The sequence below is a fragment of the Cryptomeria japonica genome, chromosome 10 (assembly GCF_030272615.1).
Source record: "Cryptomeria japonica chromosome 10, Sugi_1.0, whole genome shotgun sequence".
In the NCBI taxonomy this organism is placed as follows: domain Eukaryota; kingdom Viridiplantae; phylum Streptophyta; class Pinopsida; order Cupressales; family Cupressaceae; genus Cryptomeria; species Cryptomeria japonica.
The window spans coordinates 275,738,835-275,744,834 of record NC_081414.1 but is presented as its reverse complement, the minus strand read 5'-3'; positions in this window follow the sequence as shown (position 1 = coordinate 275,744,834).

Below are 6,000 nucleotides of genomic sequence, written 5' to 3'. Positions count from 1 at the left end.
TGATATGAGAAAAAAAGATTGTTTGAGGAAGAAGCTATTAGAATCAGGGATCACTAAGAGGGGGGGTGAATCAGTGATCTACCGGAAATAAAATCTACAAAACTTATTCTTTATCCACCGGTTAGCAATGCATACTAGAAAAGAATATAAACATGTAATAAAGAATACACAAATCCACAACACCAAAATTTTTATGTGGAAACCCGGAAAGGGAAAAACCACGGTAGGGCTAGAACCCACAATATTCATATACTATGGCCAAGAGTACATAAATATTACATAGATTGGGAATGCACTTACATTCAGGCTCACTACCTAGAGCTCATTGCTCAATTACAGTTTCCCAGAAGGCTAAAACCTTCAGGGAAGTCTTACTGACTTACAATTTGATTACAATGAGTATATACAATGAAATGAACTCTCTTGAAGCAATTTGACAATGCAAGAATGAGTTCCGATTAAGCACTGAATCTTTGATTGTCTTCACTCTGCTAAATACTCTGTTTCTATCTTAGTTAGCTACCAGATTGTCTAAAAGCAAAGTGCACACATGAAACTGCCCCCAATTGCACCAAAATAGATCACCACAATTGTATTACCCCCAAAACCAATCGCCAATTCGATCTTATATATCTAGTCTTACCACAAAAGTAATTTCCTTCAAGTTGGCTTCAAGAAGTGTAATGTGTAGCTCCAAGTCGGCTTCAATCTTGAACAAAACATAGCACTGGACCAAAAGAGTGTATTCACACACTTCCTAAGGATCTTACCATTCATCAAGAACACAAAATCAACTATCAAAATTACCACAATCATTGGAAATTATTCTAGACCAAAACATCACCGAGATACCCTATTTTACTGGTTAACTCCAGCTTACAGATAAGATGAATCACGACTACTAGATCAAGTCACCAAGAAAAGTTGCCATCAATGAAAACCCTAGACCATAAATCAACCATTGAAGATCACCGATTGAGTGTCAATTGCCAACAATCTCCCCCTTTGGCATTGATGGCAACACCTATGAAAAATGGCTAAGTGTTAAAGGTTGTGAAACTTGTACACTAGGTGAAAGAATGAAAGAATTCTAAGGCTCCCCCTTAGATCAACAATCAAAAAAATTTCATTACACTGGACTATACACTACTCCATACATACAAGCAACTTGTACATTTTTCACCTCATCTCTCCCCTTTTGACAACAATGACAAAGATAAGGTGTGAAACAAAATTACCTATACATATATACACACATCGGAGGATAGAATCTATACATGTTTCAATATATCTACATATGCCATCCTAAGGAGCATAAGATATGTGTTCCATCCTACTCGCCACTTCTTCAAAATGGAAACAAAACCATTCAAAACATAAACATGAAATTATATAGCTAAAATCTCAATAGGAGTCTCCTGAGACATGTTTTGAATGCATTTAATCTTATGATACACTAAGGTGTCCAACTAGGGACCAGTTAGGTTTTTGAGTTCACTTGTCTGCTTGATCATCCTTTCCTTCTCCTTCTAAAAATTCCTAATATGCTCTATGATATTCAAAAATTTTCCTTCAATACTACCAGTTAAGTTAGCTATAGGATCATAAGCCTGAGAAATTTGAGCTAACTGTCCTCTACAATTATATATCTTCTTGTCTATCTTAGTAGTAAAATTGGTCAAAATTAGACAAGACTTATAAATTTTACCGTCTTCTGCTAAGGCCTCATCAATTAGTTTTAACTCCTTATCTAGTTGGGCCTTATCATTACTAATCATTTACAAAAATGTTTGAACTTTAGCATCTTTAAATTTCTCCATAGCTTGTCGTGCTGATGCCTTGGTCAAAGAATCAAACTAGGTGGATATATGATCTATTAAGTTATGAAGCTTACCAGATGAACTGGTGTTTGCATCAAGTTGCAGTTCCAGTACCACATGTTCCAAAACTTTAACTGATTTTTCAATGAGTCTCTTTTCTTCAGATTCTATCTATGCTAACTATCGACTGGCTTGTTCTTAGAGAAAAACAACTGATGAATGCTAAGAGGGGGGGGTTGAATTAGTATACAAATAATTACTGAACTCAAACACTTAAACAGTTTAGCTTTAAACTGATATAACAGTTTTACTAACAAACTAGTTAACACAAATGCAAACCAAACATAAAATAAGGCATTCACCCACAGAAGCACAATCACCATAACACAAGAGATTTTGATGTGGAAACCCAAATGGGAAAAACCATGGTGAGATAAAAATCACAAGTAAATTTCTGTAGAATAGTAACCAGTCCGATTAAGGTCAGACCGGCTAAGGTCATACATTGTTCTTCACCAGAACAGATCCTGTTAGGAATCTCAATCTTTGTTAGGAGATAAGTCTGATTAAAGAATACCTTGTGAGAGGATTTCAGATCCATAGTTATGAACCGCCTTGTTAGAGGATTTGCAAAGTCTTTTCTGGGCCTACCCGGTTAAGGGTTTCAGACTTGTCGAAGATGTGAGTAATCAACAAGTGAATGATCTAGCAAATAGCATAGTCTGCTTGGTTAGATCCATGATAGCTCATTGCTAATGCATTTCAGCATTACTTCAGTCTTCAGTAAATCCACACTCTATTATAGCACACAGACTCGATCTTTTCTTCTAAGATCATACATACAAAAACTCATCAACCACACAAAAACCCTAACAGATCCTAGACATGATGTCCTTGAAAAGGAATCTGATTTCATGTCAGTCCAATAGGATTACATTGCAAGTTCCTAGGTTCATTGCATCTAGACACATTTGGTAACATGACACAAAATCACCGTCAAAGTGTCAGTGGATGGTAACTCATCACAAAAATACTAGTTGGTAGCTCATCATAGAGTATTACCAGTTCATACAACTTTACCAATTACCGGTTGGTAACTTATCATAGAGTAATACTGGTTCAAATATTAAACCGATTATCGGTTGTCAAAAATGAAGACTGGGAAAATGATAACTGCCGCTTTAGTTCCTTCGTTCCGCTTGAGATCCTCGAACCGCTTGAGGTCATCATACCACTTGGGATCGGTAAACACTTTATGCAAAACACCGATAGTCTAAAGACTATAATACATAATACCAGTTTGGAACACATACCGGTTGAGCATAACTTATACATACAAAAAGTGATCTCAAAGCAAGTGTGTGTCCATCAATGACAATCACAACATCATCATAAAAAATGCCAACAATCTCCCCCTTTGGTATTGATGGCAACACTTAGGAAAATTTTTGACATCGAAGTGTTTTACAACGACTAAAATATGCCATAATAAAAAATTACTCCCCCTAAGCATATACACTATCCCTTTTGCAGAAAATACCATGTATACTACTCCCTTATAGAGATAAACATGAAAGTATACATAGCATGCATCAAAATTTTAAATATAGAATACTACTCCCCCTTTGCCAACAATGACAAAGTACAGCTGAATAACCCTTGTTTCTATTAATAGTAAAATAATAAGTCTTTATGACAATAAAGAGTGAAACTTGTCAAAAACTGATTTAAAGTCCTACATAAATGTCTTCATGGATAAGAACCATGACTCAAGCAATGAGGTAGCAACCTCACTTTCTGTTTGCATTTGGGATACATGTTCCTCCATGGCATCCATGGTACTCATCTCTTGAGTGACCGTTAAGGCATCCAGATTGAGATAGCATTTCTGAAGTATTTGCAATCTTGGTAGTAGAACTAGTTGAAGTTCCTACAAATCTCAGGTCTAGTTGATGATCTCTAACTCTATTCTTGCAGCCTGGAGTTGAAACCGGTGAATGGTTTGCCCATATGTGGTGAAGGAATCATAGGGCGTCTTGAAGGTGCTTATGTATCCCTGTAAGTCAGATTGTAGTTTGTTTTTCTGAGCAAGCACATCATCATAGAATAGATGGGGTTGTCATATCTTACTTAGCAGCAGATTCCCCTCATCGAGAGCATCTCTTATGTCCTTCTGTGCTTTCTATAGTTCGGACCGGAGCTCATTTAACTTCTTCACCAAGGCAGTGTTCAGAGCCTTTTGATGCTTCTTTTGTGCATTGGCTTCAACAACATCTTCCAGGCACTACACTTGGTCCTCTACAACTATGCATAAGAGTTTTAGTTGAGCTAGAGAGGAATCAGTACTTGGGAGATTGGTACCAAGAATCAAACTGGTAAGAGTTTCCATCATAGTTTGAATAACATCTTGCTCCTTCCTCCTTAGCGCTTCCAGTCGCTCTTGAGAAAGCTTAATGCTTTGCAGCAACTCCCTTTCATTTGCAGATTGGAGGTTAATGGGTCTGGTAATATCAGCTAGTTTGGCTTGACTACCAATTGTCTTTGGGGTCTCCACTTGTACGCTCTTTGCTGCTTCCTCCTTGTCCTTAGCTTTTTGCTTTTATTCTTCTGCCTTCTTTTGCTCCTCTGCTTCTTTCTTTCTTTTCTCTTCTTCCTTCTTCCTTTCTTCTTCTTTCTACTTCTCTTCTTCTTTCTTCTCCTCTTCCTTGTTCTTCTTCTCCTCTTCCTGTTTCTTCTTCTCCTCTTCCTGCTTCCTCTTCTCCTCTTCTTTTCTCTTTTCCTCCTCTTGTTTCTTTTTCTCATTCTCCGCTTGCTCTCTGTCAACCTTTTCTTTGTCTTGTTTCTCCTTGTTCACTTTCTCTTTGTCAACTTTGTCCTTTGCTGTATCCAGGGTGACATTTTCACCATCCAAAGCATCAACATCAATAGGGTCCATTTGTTCAATGACCGGTTCTCTTGCACTATCATACACCTCATCTAGTTTTTCAATTTCCGGTTCTTGTTCAGCCTTCTTGTTGGCTTCGGACACTTGGTGCAACTTCAGAGCAGCTTTGGCATGAGAGTGGGTATCTTTTACCACTTCAGGGACTTTCCCTTCTAGCAGCAAGAGTCTCCTTCTTCTCATGAAGAAGAGGCCTTTATATTTTTCCATAACTTCATAAAGTTCTGAATTAGACACATCAGGAAAATATTGAGCAAATAATTCCTCTCTTATTTCCTGTTCCTTTTCTATGGCAATGCGCCATTTGTTATCTAAAGAATCCAGTGTCACAAATTTAATTTCTGATGGCGATCGATCATTAATACATAAATATTGAATGACTTCCTGTTCTACTTCCTGTTTCTCATTGTCATTGAAATCATCAAAATAATCTACTAAATCACTCAACACTTTTCTCCTAATATTCTTGATAGTTCTTTGACAATTTGTCAAAGGTTTGTAAGAGGAAATATCAATATTTACCGGCGCTGATGATGACGGTTCATTGCTGGTTGTCTTTGTCTTCTTCCTCATTTGCCTAGTCTTCTTAGGCTGTTCTTTAGATTGTGTGTCCTTTGAGGCCGGTGTGTTGCCTTTTGTCTTCCGCTTCCTCTCAAATACCTTTGTGGGTGCAACTTCTAGTTTCTTCTTTGTGGGTGACCGCTTGGTCACTTTAGGACTTTCTGAAGTAACCGATGCCAACACAGATGGCACTGCCTTTCCCTTCTTTACTAAAGGCTCTTCAACTGGTGTAACCCTTTCTAGATAGGTGCCGGTTCTCTTCTTCTTAGGATCAAGTGGTGAGGCAAGTAGGGTAGAAGTATACCCGTCTAGCATATCATAAATTACCTCATATCCCATAGGTTCCACCTTTTCTTTTCTAGGCTCAACCACCTCCATTATACACCCATCTACTCTGATGGTGAAGCAAATGTCCTCTTCATACTTCTTGACAATATCACCAGATATTCTCACCCTTTGGCTCATCTTGCTTCTAAACTCATCAAAGTATTTGTTTAGGACTTCAGGATAACCGGTTCCAACCACTTGAAGACTTTCTCTGATTTGCTTGGTAACCGGTTGGTCAGCAGACCATTGAATATCACCAACTCCTAGGAAATAGCCTTGGAAGTAGAAGAACAATCCGACCAATAGTTGTCCAAATTTAAATTTCAAGGAATTGTCCTATTTAATTGACTT